This window comes from Aythya ferina (genome assembly GCF_964211825.1).
Source record: "Aythya ferina genome assembly, chromosome: 10".
NCBI classification, from domain to species: Eukaryota; Metazoa; Chordata; class Aves; order Anseriformes; family Anatidae; genus Aythya; species Aythya ferina.
The window spans coordinates 8,920,315-8,945,394 of record NC_140306.1 but is presented as its reverse complement, the minus strand read 5'-3'; the positions used below and the strand labels follow the sequence as shown (position 1 = coordinate 8,945,394).

The window sequence follows — 25,080 nt, the reverse complement described above, 5'->3', positions numbered from 1 at the left end:
ATATAGTATGTGCAGTCTTTCACACTCAAACCCACTTTTCCTGCTGCCACAATGGATGTTCCACTGATGATACAGTCAGGGAATACTCTAGAGACAATGGGTGAAATATGCGTCATCTGCTGAGCCTGTTAAGCTTTAAATGCCCCACTCATTAAATCTGCATGGCTGGGCTGGAAGACAAAAGGACTATTTCCACCCCCAGTTACCTACTCACCTCTCAGTAAGGTCTATTGTAAGCATATATTGGGAAATTTCTACTAATAGGAACACCAGCCTATGAAGGCACATAGAGGATAGACAAATTTGGAGTTAGAGTCGTGCTTTTTTTTTTTTTTTTTTTTCTTTTTTCTCTCTCTATATAACCAGGGTGGATAATTATATGTAATTCTTTGGGCAGTTGTACGTTATTTTAATACTAGAGTAAGTACCAGGTTCCTTTTATTTTGTGATCTCACTGTACTAAGCAGAATTTTCATGTCTTGTAGATTTTAAAGTGACAGAATTATATTGTGACCCGGTGAAGACCGTAACATTTTGACAGGGCAACTGTCTTGACTGGGATCACTTAGCAGAGCTGGGGACTGAGCTTGTCTTCTGGCTTCCACCATGATCTTCCATCCATCACTGCCTCTGATAGAGCAGTGAGCTGGATAGATGAGGCCTGAATTCCTGCTTCTCAGGCCCACATCTCAGTGCACATTCTACAAAGCTAACAGGAGCTTCCACTTTTCCAAGGAAAGTAATTAGTATCTGTCTCATGCAATGAAATAGGAGAAGCTACGCTGATACACAGTTCTTTCATTAGAAATATTTACATTCTGAAAGTGATTGCTTGTTTAGTTTTCAGAGTGTAATCTACAAAGATGCAACTAAACTGCCTTTCTTCTGGGAAACGTTTTATCTGTCTGTCCCATGCTAATATGATCCATCATATGCTGCACATCTTTCTTCATTTCTTCCTACCTATAAATTATTCAGAACTATTATAGCTAAAATTGTGAATCAATGATTTTATTTCTGTCTTCTGAAATGTTAGAAGGGATTTGGCTTGGAATGAAGGGGATGATATCCTTGTGAGACTAGGAAATCAGGAATCAACTATGACTGGCAGGCTCTCTCACAGAGAAATGAGAAAGATGGGTAAAAATATCTGTTCTAGTTAAAAATATTAGAAGACTTAATATAAAATATTTAAGCCTACACAGCTTAGTCTGTAGAACTTACTATCAAATATAACAATAAGCATGTCAAAGTTTATAGAGCCCTTTGCTAGACAACTCTATATCAACTTCCTTACTAGAGCTGACTCAAACTGGTTAATTCCACTTAGAGGGAGAAATGTAACCTCTTGTAGTAACCCAAAGATTTAAGTCTTTTCTCCTGGAAAAAAAAAAAAAAAAAAAAAGATTTAATCTTCTATAACACAAGCTATCAAGTAATTCGTGATTTCTCTTGCCTAGAAATATGTAATCCTTTACAATCATATTCTGTAATTCACTCTGATTGACAGACGTTTCCACTTAAGTACTTAAAAAGACACCTCCCATGAGCATGTGGGCTTAAGATCAGAGGTTAAACTCCATTTATCAACCTAAAGACTCCAGCTGTTCTCCAATTTAGAAAGGGGTGTTTGTACGAGAGGGCAAGGTTTGAAGTTATTGTTGGGTTGTTTTAGGCAAGCTTTCACCTTGATTCTGGTGCAACATAAGGTTAAGGTAGGACTATCATTTCATTTTAATTTTCTTCTTGACAAGCCTCACCATCTTGCACACAGAAAAGCAACCCTTTTTTTCTACATAAGTCAACTCATGCACCTTGCAACTCACATGTAGAGTTTGGTCTTTGGGGTTCTTGACCCACCATAAGAGTACAGCTTTGCAGAAGTATGGGTCGCTTTGTCTTGATCCAGCTGTATGGTCTGGACTGCAAACCATGTATTTTTTTTTGTTTTAGTGATCTTGAGGAAACATGCTAGTTGCAGAATGCTGGTGTGATTCCCATTTTGGTCCTGATGCATGAACCTCCTCCTCTGTGAACAGTTATATGCTGTTTGTGTAATTTGTGGTGATGTGACCAGTGGTGTTATGATTCCTACTCTAAATAACATATGCCTAACATTTTCTAGATAAACTTTTAAAATGTGTGGAAATATAGCTCTTATTGCTAGCAATCCTGCCTGCAAGGCACAGAGTGCAATATAAATATGATACGTCAATAACATAGGTAGTATTAAAGTGATTGTATAGATTTATATTAGAAAAATCAAAAGTTGTATCACTGCAGTATCGGGATATGCATTAAATTTTAATTTGCATCTAGGATCTGTTAATACAGCTTTGCCATGTTGTTCTGTTTCAGTTGTTTCTTTTGTGTATCCATGCATAATTCTGTAGTCTGCTCTTTCACTGGAGCACAGAGAATTTCCTTTTCTTGTAACTAACATTAATGGCAAAGTAATGTATGTAATGACATATTGTTATGCTATAGTAACACCTAAGTATGTCCATACTGCACCAGAGTCCTACAGTGGTAGGAATTGAAATGTGATGGAAATAGTGTGGAAGGTAGTAGGAATACAACTGGGTGCAGGCAGATGGGGAGTACCCGAGATTAATAAGACAGCCCTGGTTAGTGTGACAGGCAGCCATCAGACTGTGCTAGTGGGCTGCTTGTTGTTAAATGCTTTGTATGCAGAGGGAAGGTGGGCTCATTGCAGTCCCATACAGCTCAGAATTCTCAGCAAGGTAGGAAAAAAAAAAAAAACAAAAAACATTCTGAGGTGATGGGAACCAGTGTTGCTGGCTCGACAGGCATCAGTAGCATTATTACAGACAACATGGGTGTCCAGTGGGAGAGACAAGGTTTTGCACCTGATAGAAAGCAGATCACAGGAGGTGATGGTGCAGTAAGAGAAATAAGACAGGGACATTGTTTTGCAGTGCTGATTTGAATGACTGAGTTGACATTTGTCAAGCCAGCAAAGAGCAGCCTATGAACTTTAGGAAGAGTATTCAGTAAAACCAAATAGCTCAAGCTGATAGTCTGTGCTACTTTAAGATGACTATCCTAACTATTGATGATCCTGGTTGTTAAATCTGTGTCTAGATTCAATGCACCCTGAGCTTCAGAGATGCTTCATTTTCATGTGAATCCATATCTTTGTGACAACACGGAGCATTTGCAGGATCATGCATAAGCATGAATATCAAATTCTTTTATTCTTCCTTTTGAAAATCTGGATGTGTTTCAATCCAAAACTTCTAGTCATTCCCTTTTCCTATCTCTGTGATCTTATGCTGAACCAGAGCACCAAGCTGTAAACAGAAGTGCTGTTTCTAGCAAAAATCATGATAAGTTTTTATGAAGTTGTATCTGCAAGAAGTTTCTTTTTTTTTTTTTTTTTTTTGTTTAGTGCAAAGAAAGAAATTAATCCCGTGGTGACATATAATTTGTACTCATTAGCAGGAAACAGGATTTATACAGGCTTGAAAGCTATTTGTTAGTCTAACACATCAGGCTAAAATTTTAGCCACCACTGATTGTGCATTGTTGACTTGACAGCAGAAGTAACCATAACTTAGACTTAATGAATGCTTTCATGCAGTATGCACAGTCCTCCAAGAGTCCTTATTTCATACTATTTAATGCTGTGCTGAACAGTTGAGTTTGATAAAGGCTGAAACATTCAGAATTATGCTTTCATTTGAATTTTAATTTTTAAAGGGGGAAGGCAGATGGTATTGTTTTACAGAGAGAATAGCCCAGCATGTCCTACAATACTAAAAGTCTCTTTGAGCCCATCTGATACTGGTCTTTGAGTTGTCTCTGCTGGCATCCTTTGCTTACATACTGCCTTGAAATTGCATATATTAGTTCACTATCAGAGTAACTCATGGGCATGGAAATCAGCCATGTCCCATGAAGGTCACTGGAATCTTGGTGATGGAGAATTCATTCCCAAATAAGCAGCTTATGTATAATATTGATGCTAGTCTTGGTGCCAAAGGCTTCACTTTACGAATGAACGTGAGCTCAAAAGGCAAGTGCTAACTCACAGCAATAGACATATCTTTGGAAGTGCAGTCTCCCTATCTAGTATCCAGGAACAAATTATATCTAAATTGTTCCCAATATAGGTTGCAAACCTGTCTCTCAAGCTCACATGCAGAGGCTTGAGTTCCTCTCAATTTTCATGAAAGAATAAATAGAACTAATAAACACACCAAACAAAATGGAACTGTCTGATTCCTTTTTTTAAACTTTCCCAAATTCTTCTAACAGAATACCTGCTGTGGAGACCCCTCACTTCAGAGTCTGCAACAGATAGCAATCTTCCTTCTATACCTCCTATTTTCCTTAGCCTTTGTAGAAAGATGTCACCTGACTCTTCCCATCTGTGGTTCCCTGGTTCAAACATCTGTTTTAAATCTCAGTAATCATCTATTTTAATCTCAGCATAGGTTTGTCTTAAAATAGACAAGACTGTTCTCCCTCATAAATCTTTCCTGATGCTTCCACATCCTTGCCTTTCTCTCAAAAGCTTAGGCAGCATTGTCTGTTATTTGCTCAGCTCAACCTCCTAGATAGGAGTTCAAAGCTTTTGATGCTGGAACAATTCCGTCTGAACACCTTGTGGGGGTGGGAGAACTCCTGTGTGCCGTGTTTGGTGAATTTTATGCAAGTAGATAGAAAAAATAAATCCTGGGTCTCATTCAGAAGCATTATCTACCGTTATTGGTTGTGCATGGATTCAAAATCTTATTCCTGTCAGTACTTGTAACAGTGATAAAGAAACAGTTCTTTATAATTGAGGTGATATTTTAAAAATTACTGGAAAGATTTGATGGGCAGTCAGTAGTAGATCCAGATATACTGGGAATAGAGCATACAAGTGGAAAGTGGAGTGGAAGCAGCTCAGTAACTAATTCTGTCGTGACTGATAGTGGGAGTGGATGAATGAGAGTAATCTAGGAAAACAAAGCCGGAACACAGAGACCAGTTTTCCATCCTCAAGAATAATTCGTATGCTGTTTGCATGTTGCTGGGAGGCACTTGGCAACCTTAAAGAGTAGACTATAGACCGATGGATATGCCAGAGCAGGAGATGTCTCATTTTCCTTGTGGTTAGAAGGCTTCTCCTAATTTCTTACTCTTTGTTGGTCGGAACTGCATGAAGATCAGTGCATGTCCTCTTGGGGGATCTGGTGGTGTGATTGTTATGATAGAGGGTGCCAAGCCAAGAAGCATCAATACTGAAAGAAAATCCTTTCTCATATCTGTTCGAACCGGGGTGCAGTTGACCCAGAACAATACACAGGCAAGTGAAAAGGCTGGAGTCCAAGTAGTAGCCCCAAATTTCTTATGTTGTTAACCCCAACAGACCTGCTGGTGCTCACACAGAGAAGCATGCTAATTTCAGTACAATAAAGCCATGTCAACATAAGAAACAGGGTTAGGTAGGTCCTCAACATTTATTTTATTTTTAACTGCTACTGAATATTGTGAACATGTTAATTTGAAGGCATTCCCTCTCAGAAAGTTTTGGAAGTTGAAAACCTGCTGGAAGATGAGTAATACAGATAATGGCTGTATTAAAAGAGATTTGAACTTTATTTAAACATACACCTTGTTCCTGAAGCAGAAATGGTCTTGAAGTTGGATGTGTCATGTTTGCCAGTGTTTCCAATGCAAACCTCAACCTCTGCTTCAACTGCTGACTGCCGTGAGACAGATTAAAGCAGAGAGAGAAACTCCTTGCAGTTTGGAAGAGCTGTCCTCTCTCCTGTCTTCCAGACAGGAACTTCACTGGTAAAACTGACAAAGGCATAGTCCACATGCAAATCAAAAAGCACACCTATCTTGTTTAAAAACAAACAAAAAAACACTGTTAAATTATGTGTAAGAGTGCCACCTGCTGAATCCTATCCTAACACCTTTCTTCTCAAAGGTAATATGCATATGGATGAAATGGAGTTGGTCTTGATTCAGTTGCAGAGATAGGCCTGGCTATTCCTGTATAGGGAATGCTACAACATAGTTTAAAATACTAAACTAAATACTCCTCTTCAGAGCATAAGATTGATTTGATTAAATTTATCATCACTCAAATGCAGAATACGGTCCTTAGAAATCATATGAAAAAATATTTTGTATGCTGTTAAATAAGCTTGATGCATTTTCCACTATTATTAACAGTGAGGTGTACAAAAATAAATTTGAATTGTGCTTCTAGTAGTAAGTAACTTGTCTAGAAAGTGGCAGTGTTCTAAAGTTGCAAACAAAGCGAGATTCCCTGCTGAATTTCTGAATTTAGAAAAATTTGATTCTATCAAGAATACTGTCAAATAAGTCTAAAATGACTGAGACAGGCTGTCATGAGGCAGGCATTTTGTGGAAGTGAATGAATGCCTTTACTGCATTCAGCAGTTTGATACAACAGCCCCCATGCTGCCTAAAAATACTAACCATATTTTTGAAGCCATTATGGGCTGAATTCAGCCTGTCTTATTTATATTTATTTATAGCTTTAAATGGTTCTGTTTATTTTAACACAACAGTATTGCAGAACAGTTTGGAGTTGAACCAGGCTCTGACTCCAAAGGACCATCCTGTGTATGGCAGATACTGGTGGTTTGGGTAACCTCAATAATACCACACGGGTAAGGCTGGCATATGCAGTCCTGCATCCCTTGCACATTCTAGTAGCGTGGTTTTTTTTTTTTGTTTTGTTTTGTTTTTTGTTTTTTTGTTTTGCACCATAGCATATATGAAAAAATATATTTTTAGTTGTTTTTAAATCCTTCCCACGTCCTTGCCTTACCCGTTTTCTCTCTGGTGCAGTGTTCCTCTGAAAGAATGTTTTTCTTTTTCCCCACTTCAGGTAACCATACTTTGGTACCCATGCCATTTTACAAATGTTGAGGGCCTAGGCCTGGGTCTACTCTGGTCACAAGTACAGCTCTGATTTCTTTGGGAACTAAATCCAACCTGTAAAACTCTGACTGACTTTGCCGTTCTGAAATTAGTTTTCAGGAAGTTTTACACCAAAGATGGCCTGCTGTGAAGCTGTCTTTATTAGGAAAATAGAAGAGAACAAAACTGCATGGATAGTACTCATGTAATAGATCCAGTATTTTACTGCTGGATGTATTCCTCTTTTCTTCTTCTTATCCTTCTAAACAACAACAAAAAGCTCTTGGTGCATGCAAAGGCTGTTTTGGTTGTTTAGGAAGCTAAATCTGCATATTTCTGGCACCACATTCAGAAAAGCTGGTTTTAAGTGCCTGTCATAGCTAAAATGCATGGGTGTTTTCCTTCTGGTTGCCCCCTGGCAATGACATTAGGTCTGTGAGTGTATAAATATACAGAGATGCATTCTTGTTTCCATTTACAGTGTGAGCTCTGTGGTATCGGCCTCAGTGTTCCCGAGCAAGGGAAAAGGGATGTTGACAGGCATGTAAATGAAGCTGGACACATGCTTAACAAAAAGCGACAGCAAAGTAAAGCCAGTGACTTTGTTCCATCAAAAGATACAAATTTCCCATCCTCCAGCGTAACATTCAAAGTGCCAGCATTCTCTGAGCTGTTTTCACAGAGGATGTTCTCTAATGGTCAATTTGTTTGAAGGGAAAAAGGATGGCATTTCAAATGCAGCAAATAAAATCTAGCAATGCTACAGCATGAAATTCTAGCAGATATTCTACTGCTGGAGTCAGACTTTCAAAAAACATCCATTCATACCGGCTCTGGATGGCAGCAGTGGCACAGAACAGAGAACCTGTTTTCTTCCATGGAGGAGTGCAGACAGAGATGGAAGTATTCTTGTGTTTTGGCACCTGTGCTCAATAACTGTGTGCTGAAATATCTGATAAAAGCTTCAGAGGCATCTTAAGAACCCTGTACTATGAAAAAGATACCATTGGCTTCAGCTTGGGCTCAGCTCAAAACCCTAGATGAACACAAAGGATTTTCGATCTTTATTAGGAGAAAAAAAAAAAAGAGAGTTTGTAGCATCTCTGCATTCACAACTGCTATGAAGTGACAAGCTTCTGTGAATTTAATAGTCATGTTAGTATGTGAGAATATTTTTTTTTTGATCTGGACTGGTTTTGGTGAGTTCCTCAAACAAACCTTTTCACCTACACATCTTCCAAAAAAAGCCTAGGAGTACACACTGAACAGTAACTGTGATAATCAAACTGCTGAAAGAAATACAGGGATCCTTGCTTACCTAAAGAACAGTACAATGCAGCCTGTATGCCATTTTTTTTCCATTACAAAATATCCCATGTGAGAATTGGAGAATAGTACTGAGCACTAGATTAGCATATAATCCTCTAGATTTAATTGTAAGGAGACAAATTGTATTAGGGTACGTTGATGCATATGACATTGTACTGCTGCGTGGTTGGTAGTTCCCTCAGACAGTGAGACAGATCAGGATATTCTGCAAGAGAGAAGGGATGGTCCTCTTGTTCTGTTCTGAATATGTATATTTTCTGAATTTGAAATATGCATGGTGAAGAATGAATGGCTGGAATCCAGAGTAATCCTTCAGTCGTGCTGGCATGAGTCCAAAGGCACAGGCCTCAGCAGGATTGTAAAGCCCTTTAAAAAAATAACTTAAAATCTCTCTTTTTTTTTTTAGGCATACTTTTCTTGGGGATGCTTATGGAAGGTGAAAATGTTATGTTTCTCAGAATTAAAAGTTGAAATTCTTCTATTTTTGTTACTGAGTAGCTCCTGCTTCTTGTTCTGCTAAATCATTAGGTGTTAGGTATTAAATCTACCAATTTTCCTAAGGGCAAAAAATCCATGTTCTATGGTGAGGAGGGCCTGTCTCTTTTTTTTTTTTTTTTTTCTTCATAAGTTCACATTAAAAAGGATGAGGGAGAGACTTGCAACAGCTCTGAGGTGTTAACTGACTTCTCCTACATTCTGTTCATTGCTATTTTTATGTACCTTTTCTCAATGCAGGTACTAAGCAAAGTGGGATGAGGTGCCTAAGGAGCAAGTTGTTGTAGTGGGGATCATGAGGCTTGGAGTCTGTTTTCAGCCCTCACCATTTGCTGAGCTATTTGGCCTCTGGCTGCCTCTTCATTATTTTGTATTTAAAATTGGTATTCTGTTTAGAATTGGACAACATTTTAAGCACTTCTTAGATGTAATTTGTGAAAATGGAAATTTCAGTGACAAAGGCTGATGGCAAATTCATCTGTTTTCATTGAAAGTTTTTTTTTTTTTTTTTTTAGGAAAGGAAAGTGAAATTTTGGGTGTTTGTGGATACTTCTGTAATAATTAACAAAATCTAATCTTTAAGCAAATTGTCAAGGAAAACAAATGCAAAAAATCCTCCATTCTGTTAAAAGCAATCGCTGCTCCTCTTGATTTTTGTTTTGACTGATTGCATGAGAATAGGGAACAGAGGACCCAGCTGAGCTCATGATGCCCCTGGGATAGAGTATTGGGGAATTATGTAGTAGGAGACTGTTCCTGCATGGAAGAATTCCTGATGAAGCCAGCAGGGAGTGGGAAAAGCAAGGGCACTGGCTGGAGAGGTAGCTGGCTGTTTATCACAGAGATGATCAGTGTTATGGTTAGGAAGAAATGGAGGCTCTTGGTTTTTAAAGGTTGTTAGCTCATCCCTCTGTAAAATACCAAACCGCTTTACTCTTCTGTGTTAATGCCAATCTCTCTACTCTCAGTTCTCCTCTCCTGGCTGTGTGAAGAGCCTTCTTTGTTGCTTTTGTACTCTGGACCAGTTTTATTATCTAGTCCTGCCCTGGGACTTCCAAGGTCTGCTTACACATTGCTTCATCAGTTTCTGCTGTGCGTTTAAAACTGTACACTAAATTCAGTAAAGCCTTTGGAGATGCAATGCCTTATGAACTGAGCCCAGATCCCAGCCAGCCTCTTGCAGGAACATCACTGAAGCTGGAGGCTGTTGAATTTACACAGAGTGCATAGGTGTGGTGTGCAGGGCTGTGTTTTGGGTTATCATCTGACTGGAAGAAAGATAGCTTTTCTTTTCCCGTTTTGCTCAAGATTTTGGAGACAAACTTTGGATAGGGCCCTGTGTTGCCTATTAGTAATGCAGAAAGAATGAATTCTGCCTGCCTTCCGGTCTTGTTCTCGGTTATGAACTGTTCTGGTGCAGGGACTTGTTCTTTATGCCTGTACAAAGTGCAGTTATTGACCAGCTAAGACAACCGCTTAGCAGTGCTAGGCCTGATGTTTTTGCCTTGGGGTAGGAAATAGGCTTGATGACCCTGGAGTCTTTTCCTGCCCTTTCTTCTGTGATTTTTAAGGTTGGGGCTTCTAGGGCTATCATAATGCAGACTCTGATAACAGTCACTGTAGTTTGAGACTGAGATTTACAGTTGGTTTGTTGTTCTCTTATGTTGTCTTGCAGTATCTAGGATTTTCATTATTGTGTGAAAAGCTTTCTAAAGGCACCAGCGGTGCTGCCTGTGAGTTATTCTTGGCTTTTGCTCTCAGACTGTGATTTGTATTTGTTCTCTTCAGCAGCAATGAGGGTAACCCACAGTAGCCATGGGGATGTGCTGGTCATTCACCTTTCTGATCTTTTGTCAAAATATATTTAGTGAGAACAGTGGGGTGGGAGGAGGACATTAGGAATCTTCCAGCAGGTTAGTGTCAAAGGGGAGAGAGACCAGTGCTAAAGTCCTCTATCATAGTCAGTGTAGAAGGGAGAAAACACAGTCTACCAAGAAATTGTGTATTAGTCCTTAAGAGCTGAGCTCTCAGACCGTACAAAATTCTCATACTAAATTGATAAAATAGAAAGTGAAAAGGGAAGCAAAATTTTATTGAAATTAACATAAAGTCCCTTTAATCATCAAGATTAATCCTCAGTAGAAAAAGACTCAAAAATTGATTTAAAATCTCTGCACAATCATCTTCTCTAATGTGAAGCAAGGATCCAAGTAAATGAATGATTTACTTAAAAAAAAAAAAAATAATAAAATAAAATAAAATCTGACTAATCTTGAGAACATTAATTTTAATATAAATGTGTGATCTCAAGTTCTATCCATTTTCAGATCCTGTCTCAGTAAGTATATATAATTTGGAATAGGACGTAAGCTTTTTTTTCTTTTGTGTAAATGTGTAGGGAATGCATTCCAGTATCTTTAACAAAAATGTGTAAAAGGGAGATCGGCTTCACTGTTTACATAACGTATGGACATGTCATCCCGAGTGAAATGGAATAGACACAAAAGAATGGAAAACACAGCAACTTTGCAGGTACAGAATCATTTAAGCAACAGTTTTAATGGGGGGAAAAATACTAAAATTATCTGGTCATGTGTACTAGCATTGTAACTCCTACAAATTTCCATGTCTGAAATTGCATCAAGGAACTGTACTACAGATTCCAGGATCTTTTGGGATGAAAGAAGTCAACTCTTTTTCCTCTTGGCTTTGTGGAGAAATGCTTTCTGTCTTCTTCCCTCCAGCAAGGGGCTTTTTGGACAATTCATCATTTCTACTAAGTAATTTTGAGGGAGGTGATCTGAGCCATTGTTTCAGCTATAGCCAATTACTATACAGCTTTCAAAATCCAGCTTTATATTCTGCTGGAAAAACTGAGCCAACTACCCAGTTAAGAGGTCCCATGATATTGCTGAGCTTCAGATTTAATCTGCTATGCATACTAATTAAGATAGTGACATCATAGGCTTAAAGGTGTGATGAGGGCACTTTATCTTAATCTAAAAGACTATCTTTTTTGCTTGTATGTGTACCTTTAAAATGTGCACGTTGATATAGACTGGTGTCCTTTAGAATAAGATGACTTACTCAAGTTTTAGGGGGATTTTGTTCATCCCTGTGCCAGCCCTGTCCTTAGATACCTGCCAGGATGAGGGTTAGAGACATAGAAACTCTAACTTCTGGGCAATGTTGCCATGTTCAGGGTAAGTCTGAAAGATTATGCTGGAGACCTGCACCCTGAGGTTGTTCAGAATCAGAAGGCCAGAGGGGGTATTTAAAACTGCTGTTGTCCATCGTTGGCCCAGGCTACCATCTGTGGATGTTTTCCATTGCAGAATACAAGTGGCAGTATTTATCACAGACTTCTCAGGGGAATCACGTGAGTTGTGGCCAGTGAATATGCTACACTTGCAAATGATACTAGTCCAACTGTGTGTGTGTGTGTGTGTGGGATAGGACATCCTTCTTTGCAGCACAGATGCAGCAGTGCTGTTGCAATGCCAGCTTCCCCATAATACCCAGTGACCAATTATATTGCTGCTAAACCAAGCTACAGTAAAATCTGTGTCACGCTTAAATTGCTGTAACAAAAATGTGCGGTCAACTGTATCAGAAACCTTTGGTAGATCAATAAATAAGGCTCCATAAATGTGGCTGATATCCAGAGAAATCATAGTATCATTCCCAATGCATACAGCTACACTGCAGTAGTTAGTCTGAGCGTGGTCCTGCATCCAGAATGAACAGCAGTTGCTAAACTGGTGTATAAATCTGCTCTGCACGTGTGACTGTGTGGGTGACTTAACCAAAGAATAATCAGGATACAGTTGAGTTTTTGTGCAGTTTTGTGAACCTGGTCACCGTGTAGCTTCTATAGGAGTCAGACTGAGGATGACAGGCGTGCTCCTGTGACTGATGAGATGAGGAATGCCAGAGACTGTCACACGAAGGGCTCATACACAGCAGCTCCCTCTGTGCGTGTTACATCACCAAGGCACCACAGCCTCACCAGCAGGACTTCCCCAATATTGTTTCTTTTCTGAGATGTTGTTACTTCCTGCCCCATAAATTACTTGCACTAATACTTAGGATGATTTTGACTGACTCTAATGTAGAGATTGAAGTGAAATAATATGTCACGAACTCATAATCACTGGCAGTCAGGTTGAATTGTTTATCAGACACATTTATAATCCTGCTCGCATGACATTTTTTCATTACTGGGTAACTTCAGAAGGAGGGTGAGCTTAGTGATTAATCATTATTATGGAGGAAATTAAAGTGATGTGTACTAGTTGCATTTCTGACTTTGTAAAATCAGTTAAGAGTGCTAGATTAAGGCAGAGTCCTGTTGCAGTTAAGGACAACTGCAGATCTCCTGCTGGGTTTGTGAGAAATGGGTTCTGCTGAAGGGATCCCATACAATATTCTGCCTGTGAACTTGCAGCAGCATGTTCTATACTTGTCCTCATATGTGTGCCTGGTTCATATTCCATAGGCATCAGTCACATCTGCAGCTATGGTTTCAAGCTTTTTATCACAATCAGTAGAGATGTATACTTGCAATTCTGACCTAAAGCTTCTGTTGGCCTGAATGATATCTGCAGCTTATTGAGCTGGGGACTTCCAGAACTCTCCCACTGTCCATCCTGACTTTCACATAATCTTTCATGTATGCAAGTATAATTTCTTTGTCATTGTATACTCGGTGTAATGTGCAGCTTGCTGAGCATTATGAAACAACAATGGATCCAGGTAAATTCCACAAGACACAAATTCAACATAATGTATATTTTAGAGCATCTATCTTCTTAATGCTAGCACTCTCCACTTAATGAAATATAATCAGATTTGAGTTCACATTTGAATATAAGCAGAGCAGTGTTTCACCTAGCATATTCTAGCCTCAGAATGTGGGGCAAAGGGCAGGCAGTGTCTCAGAGATCAGCAACTGGAGCTAAGCTTGTACATGTGACATTTAACCTTCAAATGAGTGGCAAGGACTGGGGTATATGGTGACAGAAAATGGGTGAGTGGTAAATCCAGTAAATGGATTTGGTATGTATGTGAAAAATGTTTCCTTGGGTCATTTAACTCCACAGTTACCCAAATTTGTCCTGGCCAGGGGCTTGCCACTGAAGCAATTAATTGAATGAGCTCAGCAAGGATGCATGTTACCATGCCTTTCTTGGCTAGGGCTGCGTATGTACACACGACAAATAAATTACTGCTGACTGGCAGGGATTGTACTAAAAGGTGACGTGCCCCCTAGCCAGAGGCATCCTTTAGAGGCAATTAATCAAATGAGTTGGGCAAAGATATGTGAGGACACCTGTCCCAGATAGCACTGCAAATACACATCCAATTAACGATCTTGATGAAAGGAAGAAGAGATAATTAAAAGTAAAGAGCTTCCTCTAAAGAGCGAGTAACTCTGACTAGAAAATTTCTGCCTTACTTACAAGTATGTCCCAGCATTTTCAAAGCTATGGTGCATGTGTATATCTTGGTAGTGTAGCGTATGTACATATGAAGAAGGAAAGAGAAGAAATTTTCAGTGTCCTAAAATTCCTTCAGCTTGAAAGCCTCTTGCATATCCAATGTGTGTGCCCATGAGTTCACACACTCAAGTGTTGTTGCTCATAAACCAAATTTAATATAAAGATAGCAGAAGTTCCCAGATATTCTAGATTGCTCTCACAAACGTATTTGCTATCAGGTAACGTAATCTATGAGAGTCTGCAAATGAGCATTCCCTTATTGACAGCAGTTATAATTTTAGAGCCTTCTAAGCCATGACATCTTTTTACAATCTAAATGAATATTGAATCACAGAATCACAGAATTTTCTAGGTTGGAAGAGACCTCAAGGTCATCGAGTCCAACCTCCAACCTAACGCTAACAGCCCTCCACTAAACCATATCCCTAAGCTGTACATCTAAGCGTCTTTTGAAGACTTCCAGGGATGGTGACTCCACCACTTCCCTGGGCAGCCTGTTCCAATGCCTCACAACCCTTTCTGTAAAGAAGTTCTTTCTAACATCTAACCTAAAACTCCCCTGGCTCAACTTAAGCCCATTCCCCCTCGTCCTGTCACCACGCACGTGGGAGAACAGGCCAACCCCCACCTCTCTACAGCCTCCTTTAAGGTATCTGTAAAGAGCAATAAGGTCACCCCTGAGCCTCCTCTTCTCCAGGCTGAACAAGCCCAGCTCCCTCAGCCGCTCCTCGTAGGACTTGTTCTCCAGGCCCCTCACCAGCTTCGTCGCCCTTCTCTGCACCCGCTCAAGCACCTCGATGTCCTTCTTGTAGCGAGGGGCCCAAAACTGAACACAGTACTCGAGGTGCGGCCTCACCAGAGCTGAGTACAGGGGGACGATCACCTCCCTAGCCCTGCTGGTCACGCTGTTCCTAATACAAGCCAGGATGCCGTTGGCCTTCTTGGCCACCTGAGCACACTGCTGGCTCATATTCAGCCGACTGTCCACCATCACTCCCAGGTCCTTCTCTGCCTGGCAGCTTTCCAACCATTCCTCTCCCAGCCTGTAGCTCTGCTTGGGGTTATTGCGCCCCAGGTGCAGGACCCGGCACTTGGCCTTGTTAAACTTCATGCAGTTGACCTCAGCCCATCGGTCCAGCCTATCCAGATCCTCCTGCAGAGCTTTCCTACCCTCATTGATCTGAGCTACCCAGAGCTTTTCCTACCCTCATTGATCTGAGCATAGTCCTCACCAAATTTATGCTGGGTTGCACCTTTGCATGGGAAGCATGAATTTCTAATGGTTATCTTGAGATGGAAAAAAACAATTGTAGCAATGAATCTCTTCCACAGAGATACCTCACTCATCGGCTGTTTTTTTCTTTTCTTGTTTACCCCCAACCATGAACCCCTTCCTGCAGAAAACCACACTTATTTTCAACCCTGAATCTTGTTTTCTATCATAATCATCTCCCTGAGTCAATAGTGACTCAACCAAAAGACTTCCAATGCCAATATCTAAATAGTATGCATGGTGATTTGTTAAGTCTTGTGTGCATGCCTAATACAAGTACAGGAATCCATGATTTCAGGAGTTTCACCTAAAGATGAGAGCCCCCACAAAGAATATTGGCAATCTTGTTTTGAAGTGTTTGTCCTTCTCCTTCTCATACCACAGAACTACTCTGTCCCTCTTGTATGACATCTTTCTGCACTGGATGCATCATAAGTTCTGTGTGTTTTCTTTTTCTTTTTTTCCTTCCCTACCTGTCCAAATGAGTTATTTAGAAATAGTGTCCTTTGCTTCATGTACTGCAGTAGTATTGCAAGTATTGCTTGCTGATCGGAGTATCCCTGATACATACTTCTGAGGACTTCCTTAACTGTTCTTTTGCAGCTGGATTTTGTTTGAATTCTACAGAGCTCTTTTCCCAAGTAGCCATACCTTGCTGACTTGAGTTGGACAGGGATTGGTACTTAGCCTTTAAAGACCCGGGTTTAATGTGTCATCAATTATCTTCCTCCAGATGAAGAAGTGTTGAAGATTTTTTTTTCAGTTTTGTCATGGCAACTCACAGACTTAAGGTAAAGCAAAAAGATAATGTTAGCTTAAATGATTGGCAAACTCGTTGACAAGCACAATGGGAGATGATCTTTAGTATGTACATTAACAGCTTGCCATTTCAGAGAACTCCTTTTAGTTGAATTGAGTGGCACTTTTGTTCTCTTTGCAGAGTTTCATTCCCACAGCAGGGAGAATGCAAGAAAAGGAAGAGCAGGACCCCACAGATGACAGAGTCTGATCAGTTAATTTCAACAGCAGCTTAAAAGGAGTCTTTTCATCTTTTCGTAATCCTCTGTCCATCACTTGCAGGGTCCCAAAGAAAGGGAGAGAGCACGAGAGCATGGTGCCCTCAGGCCCCCACCACTCCCACAAGGTCAAACACATTATCTGCTCCAGTGCCACTTCTGAACTGTGGCTATGGAGAAAAAGATGAACAGAAATCTGTTAATTTTGTCTCCCCACCCTTAGTGAAACATAAAAGCACCAGCAGCAAAGTCTTAAGGAAAAACAGGATTCTTTTGCACTAAAGAGAAAAACACCCCATATTTAACATGTTCACAGGCACAGAAATGATTTGCAGGCTGGTTATCAGTCCTGCCATGTAGTCTGCTGGAACCTGGAGATATGAGGTAACTACTTGAGCTGTGTCAGTGTTTTCAGTTTAAAAAGAATGAATGTATTGCTGTCTAATGAATCTTCTTTTAAACCTCTTTTTATTATTAATGCTCAAACAAAGAGGACATCTGGATGCTAATGAGAAATTAACTCCGAAACAGAATCACCTGCCTAAAGTGCAGGGAACATACCTACAAAAACATGAACAAAGATGACACCTTAAAAAAACTAAGACCATTATCAGCTGAGCAAAGCTGTGGACTTGATGGCTTGAGATCTTTTATTCTTACTTCATACTTACTTGTTTCTATTAGAAAAAGGGGAGAGAAAAACTTTGTGTGGCTTGCATTGGGGCTTGCAGCTCCTCCAGGGTTCAGGTTGCTATAACGTTGGGTACAAAATAGAATTGCAACTGAATTTATTGATTATCTATTGTTGCTATTTATTTAAATGAATCGATAGAGAGGGTTAAGGATTAAGAAATGAAAGAGGAAAAAAGATATTTCTTCAAACATTGACTACACCCCACAAAGCCTGCACAGCAGACCAAACTGTATGAAGGTTGCATGCTGTCAAGGCTGATCTGACTGGCTGTTTCTGTATAACTTCACCTCTGCTTCATTTAACTGCCCTCTTGGAAATGAAAGGGCACAGCAGAGGGGTACTTCCTCATGGTAATGTCTCTGCAAAACATTCATGGCTGCTCTGAGTAGGGAGGAGCTGCAGAGCAAAATAGTGGGACAGAGACTAGAGTCAAGAGACTGGATTTTTATTTATTTATTTATTTTTCTTGAAAAGCAGCTTGAAGAGCAGGTTCAAACTGGGATCACAATTCTTGTGGATTTCTGGACAGGCCTATTCTGTATGTCTTTCAATATGCAGGTGTTAATTAAACCATTTTAATTCTATTCATTACATCTCTATTAGAACTGGTCCAATATACTCTAATAGCACTCGACCCACTAATTGTTTTCCACTGAGAATAGAGATTGGGTCAATCTTAACCTGTAGGACTTGGTTATTGATTACTTAGAAACTAGATTGATGGTCTTTGCTTAGTTCTTAATGAATTAATCTGCATTGTTGATGAGGGAAAGTAGAAATAGTTTTGATTTTAGTCTTGCTGAAGCTGGGCACATGCTTAAATTTTGCAGACCGTCAATGGATAAATGAGAAGGCTCAAGCTCAGCAGAGTTCAACACATGCTTCAGAATGCTGATTTGGTTGCTCTTCACTCTCCTTTTGCTTAGAACTGAACCTGAGTCTACAAGCATATTGTTTTCTTCCATCCTTAACCTGAAAATGGCTCAATTTCAGTTTTGTAGTAAAAGACAAATCAAAGCTGGAATTTGGGCTTCAAATATGGCTCACAAATTGGGGTATGTTGTAAATCAACATGACTACTGTTTGGCAGTGACACAGGCTTTTGTACCAACTTAAAAATGTGCCCTGTTAGAAAATGACATAAATACTCCATAGGGTCCTTGGAAGAGTACCTTTAGTGTCACAAATAATCTCTCTAAACTTTGGAAAACACCTAAATCCATAATGTTGTATTTTCTGTTTTAAAAGAAAAAGTGATAATTCTTCTCATTTTGTGCAGTTCTGTACCAGTAATTACAAGCAGTCCTCTTAGAAGACAGTACATGCAAAGAATAAATGTGAACACATAAACACATGTATATTTGTGCACAAACAGCTAGATTTTGAGGTTAGGTTTTAGAGGCTTATTGAAGTGACATGTGTTCTTGCCTACTGCTTTATAGGAGCACTTGGTTAAAAAGATATGAGGATACTGATTGTAAAACCATCATGTTATGAACATTAGTTAATGCTTCTGTCAGTCAGTTCTCTCTGGTGTGCAGTAGTCTCACATCAGAAGGCATTAATCTTACCCTGGCTGATATACAGAAATGCAGTACTGCTCTTCCATTAAATCAAAGTGGTGCTTGGTCCTTCAGAGAAACGCATTCCAGCCATGGCAGAAAGTAGCTCTGCTCTTTTGGCAACACACTGTGCTGCTGCCTTCTTGTGAAAGAGATTTTGACTTTTTACTAATGTGCATAAATCTTTAGCTTTCAATGCTGCAAAACAGAGCAGGTCAATCTAGCACCAAAACTTTCCTGTGATAGTCCCCTAAATGAAAAGGACCTGCGGGAACTTAGTAATTCCCTCTAAAAAGCAACAATAAAAGCCAAAATTCTGTGCTGAAAGTCCAGTTCTCTCTCTATCCTTGCTCCTCTAGATCACAACATTGTGAAGGTGAATTAGAATATTAATTTAAAGTATTAGAGAAATTCCAGATAATCGTTAAGGTGTGGCATATTCTGATCCATGGCTTTGCTGCAGCAGTGGAAATTTTTGGGACAAAAGTCTCCTATTGCTCTGGTCATCTCAGCTAGTGTATTTAGTGGAGACTGTCTGCAAAACCACCTCCACAGTGATTTGAGGCTGATACCAGTTTCCTTCTGAGAGGGGCAATTTAGATGTCAAAATTGTGGTGTGGGTTCATGGTAGTGAAACCCAAGGTATCGTAAGTGCTTCTGGCAATCCAGACTGGTGTGCCTAATCCCTCAGGAGGTGCAGGATTAAGTCATGCCTGTTTGTTAAATTCTGTTAGCACTGCTTTATGAGCTGGTGTATGCAGCTTCCCACTGAGCATGCTGGCAGCTCTGTGTCCCATTCTGAAATGTTTCTCCCCATCTAGGCAACGGAAGATTCAGGCCATGGATGCTTGTGTGTAAATGCAGCTATCTTTCAAAATACAGTCCCAAGACCTTTGCAATTTTTTTTTTTTTTTTTTAACTCACAAGAGAAAATTGAAGTGTACTGGGAGTAGATTGGAGGTAATTTGAATGACTTGAATGTTGCAGAAAGTGTCTCTAAATTACCAAATGTGATCTCTTCTGGCATTAATATGATGGCAGCAGGTTTGTTCCAGGTTCCACAACTTCAGTGGGGTTATAACCAGGTGGGTATTTGGGAACATGAACCTTCTACTAGTATCACAATAGCAACAGTCACACCAAGACTTGTTTACAGCAGCACATTTTCTTTCACAACGGAGTCCTTTGTATTCATGACGCTTCTCTTTCTATTGTAGTTTGAGGTGAACATGGGGCAAAGGGATGTAAAATGAGTTTCTGCCTTCATCCATGTGCCTTGTGTGGTAAATCCAGCTGTGAACTTACAGGTTCTGTGGGTAACTTGATGGATGTCTGGTTCTGCAGGAAGAGGTGGCAGTTTGATATGAAACGTCCAGCTACGCAGGTGCATAGCTGTGTGCTCTTTGTTAATTGGGTTCTGCACAAAGCCAAATTGCAATGCAAGTCACCTCCACCTTTCCTTTCCAAAGTGAACCTATCTATTACTAATCACAGGCCTTAGATGTAGTATTGAGTTTGGTTTCCTGCCTATGAATTGTGTGATCATTGCCCTACTTACTCATCTTTATATGCTAATGTTTTATAATACCTTATAGAAAAGCATGCATAGAGTCAACTACATTCTATTTCCAGCTTCAGTCCTGACAGCTTCTCATTATTGTGCTCACAAAAGCTTGCTAAGCATGACCTCCCCTTTAGAAATCCACTTGGACTGTTCACTGTGCAGCTTGTCTGAATAGTCCTCTGTGCTTTATCACTGACTTTAGGATCTTTGCCTCTATTACAGCTCTGTAGTTTTCTTGTTTGGCCCTTAATTCCTTTCTAAGCATGGATGCCATGTAAGCTTTCATCAAATGCTCAGCTCTATTGAAAAACAATTGCAGTTTTCTAGAGTGATGTACAAACCATTGCTCTTAACGATAGTGATACCACAAAGGCTTTGAGCTATATGATACTATATCTGTGTCCCCCCCCCCAACCCCCAACACCGGGAAGCCCTCTTCACTAAAGAGCCCACACCCCACACAAAGCTGAACTTTCTGCAATTTGGTGAGACAGGAGGTGATGATCTGAAAATCAGAAGGATTTGAGCTATTGCCAGTTTTGAAGGATCAGGTGCCCAAAAAGGGGTGCAATGGAAACCCTAAATTACATACAACACTCTTCACAGTATTTTTTTTTTTAATCTCTCCTCACTGTATAGTTTCAGATATATCTCCTCTGTGACTTTACATGGACTAAATTGTTTCTCTTTGGCTGCTATGAAACTGTCCTCAGTTGAAAAAATCTGATGTTACCCCACTAGTAGATGCATATTTTGTTCTCATGCAGTTTATTCTTCCTCCCATGAGCATAAACGAATACATTTTTACCCTAGCCCTATTAATTTCTTCTGTACAACAGCCTATCTTTTTAAAACTTACAATCCTTCTTAAGGATGCTGCTACCCTTTTGCAGCATCATATATGATACTCCAGTGTTGGGACTTTCATCCCCTTGCACTCTTCATGTCTACTTGAGATTTTTTTTTTTTTGATATCTTGAGGAGAGGGAAAAAAAGATGAAAGGGAGATGGTGGTGAGACATCCCCCCCCCCAAATCAATGAGATATCTTTCCTGCCATGTGCTACTGAAAGTAGTCCTCCTACTCAGTGGCACACTAGCTGAAGGCCATGGGGACATGGAAGAGCAGTATTTTTGGCCTTCTGTGGAAGGCTAGAATTTCTTAAAAGAAATGTAATATTTTCTTAAATTCCAATGAAGTGTTAACTGTCTTTTATCGATTTGGTGCTGTCAGTACTCCCTTTTGCTGGTGTTTTCTCTTGCTTCTTGTCCTCTGAGAGGTGGAATTTATCACCTCGTAGGCAGATGGGGCATTTGGCAGGAGCAGGATCCAGATGTAAAGCTTTGGAAAGTTCCCAATAGCAGCATCTGGGCTTGGCTCTGGCTTATTGCCTGAATTCTTTGTGAACTCTGAACAGCTGGCCATGGAGCTGCCTCCGGGGTTATCTCGGGGGTGGTTGCTACAGATCTGGCTGTGAAATCATATTCTCCTGACATACCTCTCCACTCGGAGGAAATGTACCCATACGTTTACATGCAGGAATATTTTGTAGCTCAGACTTTAAATGTACTGTATAAAATATGAGCATGTATCTTTTTGTACCCACAAGAAAACTAATGTGGGAACTGTGTGAGGAATAAGCTTGTGCGTGTACGTATTCATGTCAATGTATTTATGTGCATATGAATATGTTTAATTGTCAGCAGATTCTGTACTGCTCTGACGGTTCTGAATCCAAGTCAATGGATATATGCCAGCAGAATATTTGGCTAAATATCTCCCATCTCATGTAGCAGCAGAACACTGTAGGTTTTGGGCATGTTGCCTTCTGTCCGTTTTACTTAAAACACAGCCTTGCGCAGTTGAATCATGTTGCCTTCCTCGTGTGAAACTTACTCCTGTGCACAGGCCTGATAAAGACTAATTTTTCAGGCTTAGATGGCTCCTAATCCAGTGACAGGCTCTCTTTGTGATGGAGATATTCACCAGTAGATAGCTTTCAGTGCAGTCAAAAGAAAACAAATGTGTATTGAGTCAGTATTTTATAATGTTCACTACAGCTGCCTATATCATGAATAGAAAATAGCAGTGGTCTTCTATTTACAGTAAATCATTGATTATAATACCCTTGGAATACTGGGTGGGAAAATACATCTGTATTTCATATACATATGTATATTTCATGTTTCTTTGTGTGTGTGTGTGTGTGTATGTATTTCCTGTGGTATGTATTTCTCTGTTATGGTTAGACTTCTGAATTCTGGCACTTCAGGATACAAAAACCAAACATCTTAATTGATGTACATTTTCTTGCTTTTTAATTTGCCATAAATCCCGATTTGGGCTGACTTCCACTGGAGTGACTATTTGTATGTAACTAACAAAACAATCATGCATATTTATCATATTGACTTCAAGATATCCTTTTCTGAAAAAAAATAATAATTGCACTACCAAAGTTTCTAAGGCTGAGATCAACCCTTCATCTGTAAGAACTTTTGGATTTAATCCAGCATAAGACCTGTCTGAGGATGGTTTTTATATGTGCAGTTCAAAGCAGAGGTGGTGTTTATTGTACCCAACATGTCAGAAAATTTCAGAAACTAGCCCTGTCTAGAAACAGAAAATAGTTTATACTTGAATTATTTTATTTAAATATTAGCATAGCTGGTCTGAAGTCAGCTATATGCTGATGTACATGATTTACATGAGAATCTGCTTCCATGTATGTTGGGAATAGTCCAGTATATCTAAGATCACATATGAGATAAACATGACTTAATGTGGCTAATGTGTGGGAGTTAAAGGCAAGATAAGAAATACCTTTTGGCTTTTTTTCTCTATTTCCTTAGATCAAACTTAATTTTTGAGTATAAGAATGAGAAGCAGTTGTTTAAACTCTGAGGTCATCTCTGCTAAAGCACACATCTCAATGTTTTAGCATAGTATATGCTGGATAAGTGCTGTCCCCTGAGATATTTTCTTTGCCATCATAGGAATAAGTAGTCTATACAGGAGCTTGTAATGCAGGTTCCCTGCCATCATCTCCTTTTGACAGCTCAGCTGTTATCAGATTTTTCTCAATCGGGGGGAACACATCTGTTCTTCTTTCTCCTTTTAACATTGAAGATGATGTTCTGACTAACTATCAGTTATCTGGTGGAGTTTGGTGCTTAAAGTCAGAGGCATCAGACAACATTAGAAGTCATACCTTCTGCATGACCTCTGCCAGTCAGGTCAGGTTAGCGATTGCTGCATTACACACAGCAAGCGTCGGTCCTCCTGTTGTGGCTTCTCTCTCTTCGTAATTACTGAGATCCATCTTTCTCCATTACCTAGTATTGAAAGTGCAGTACACATGGAAAGGGAGGGTATTGGTACCATGTGGAGCAGAATTAATAGAGGAATGATAAGGGAGAACAGTGTTTTCTCTATTTCAGAGTATTTTTCTGCAATTTTTATATTCCTTTAGGTATAATAAAAGGTAATAGATTTTATTTCTAAACTTTAATACTGTAGCAGGTGGTTGGGAATGGCAGGCTGATATAACAGCATTTTACTTCTCATGATGTAGCTTGGGGTCATACAGACTTGAGAGCAGTGACTGGAGTACGACATTGATAGACCTGCACAGAGCCAGCAACCCAGAAAGGGTGATTCTTGCACTGTTAGACCTAAATCTGTATGTAGCAGCTTTCCCAGACTCTACTGACCAGTTGTTGAGTGATAAGTCCTGCTGATCCGCTAGTCACCAATAACTTACTAAACCCATCTGGTGGCTGGGACAAAGCGTTAAAGAGTTTTTTTTGAGGCCAACAGTCTATGTGCATATCTAGTTTTATTACATACAAGGTCTAAAAAGCACAGAGCAGAAATTTCTTGTATACCTCTAAAACCCACTGTGTACTCTCTGGACCTGCTTGGATTCTTGCTGTCTATCACAGGAAAGATGGATTTTCTGGCAGCCTCTTGTGACTTTCTTTTTCTACAGAAATTCTGAGAAGCTACAGCAAAACTTTTTTAGCTCAAGCAGTAACCACTAGCGAGTGTGAAGTCTGAGCTACTGACAGACCTGCACCTACAGCTGAATATAAGCCAAAAAATATCATTGCTGTTATTATAATGCCATTTAGGCTATTACTGGCAATCAGCCTTTTAAGAGCAATTCTAGGTCACTGACCTGTTCTGAACTTAAAATTTCAAAAGATCCATGGAATTTTGCACAAAATCCTATTGTATAAGAAAAGATATATCCATTCAGTTTCCTGGGTACAGCAGGAACTTTTTTTTTTTTTTAAGTCATTCTCTTAACACCTTTTTAATAATGTCTACTTTTTCTTATGGAGTATAGAAGTGCATTTAGAAGGAACTTTTTCCTTTAACAGCTGTCGCATTTTTGACAGTACTTTAAATAACAGAAATTCACTTTTCCCGTGTCCCAAAGGACAGGGCACTCTTCCATCAGTGATATATCTTCAAATTAGATTTAGCAAATAAAAGTGTGGTGAACTTTTAAATATAAATAAGACCCATCCCTTGGATCTTCTTTTAACTGCAAACCTTCAAAGAAATTATATTTTTACTCCCAGCAAATTACCTGGGAGAAAAAAATGACAAGAGTAATCTATTTTTTTCACAGCTGGTCGGTTGGCCAGAGTTTCTCATCAAAGAGTACATGCTGTTTGCTCCCCAGATGGACAGGCTGGATGAGTAACAAATCCACAGAGCCTGGGA

The 25,080-nt window shown here is 39.6% G+C and overlaps 1 long non-coding RNA gene across 4 annotated transcripts in view; it reads left to right on the top strand.

The window, feature by feature from the left end:
• The first annotated feature begins 1,467 nt into the window (after window positions 1–1,467).
• The window catches only part of LOC311442378, a 76,588-nt gene continuing 52,975 nt past the window's right edge, over window positions 1,468–25,080 (top strand). The window contains exon 1 of one of the 4 annotated variants that reach the window (XR_014696594.1): window positions 1,468–1,715. This is a non-coding gene — a long non-coding RNA (uncharacterized lncRNA). The remainder of the gene's footprint in view (window positions 1,716–25,080) is intronic. The other 3 variants (XR_014696592.1, XR_014696593.1, XR_014696595.1) reach the window with 3 other exon arrangements.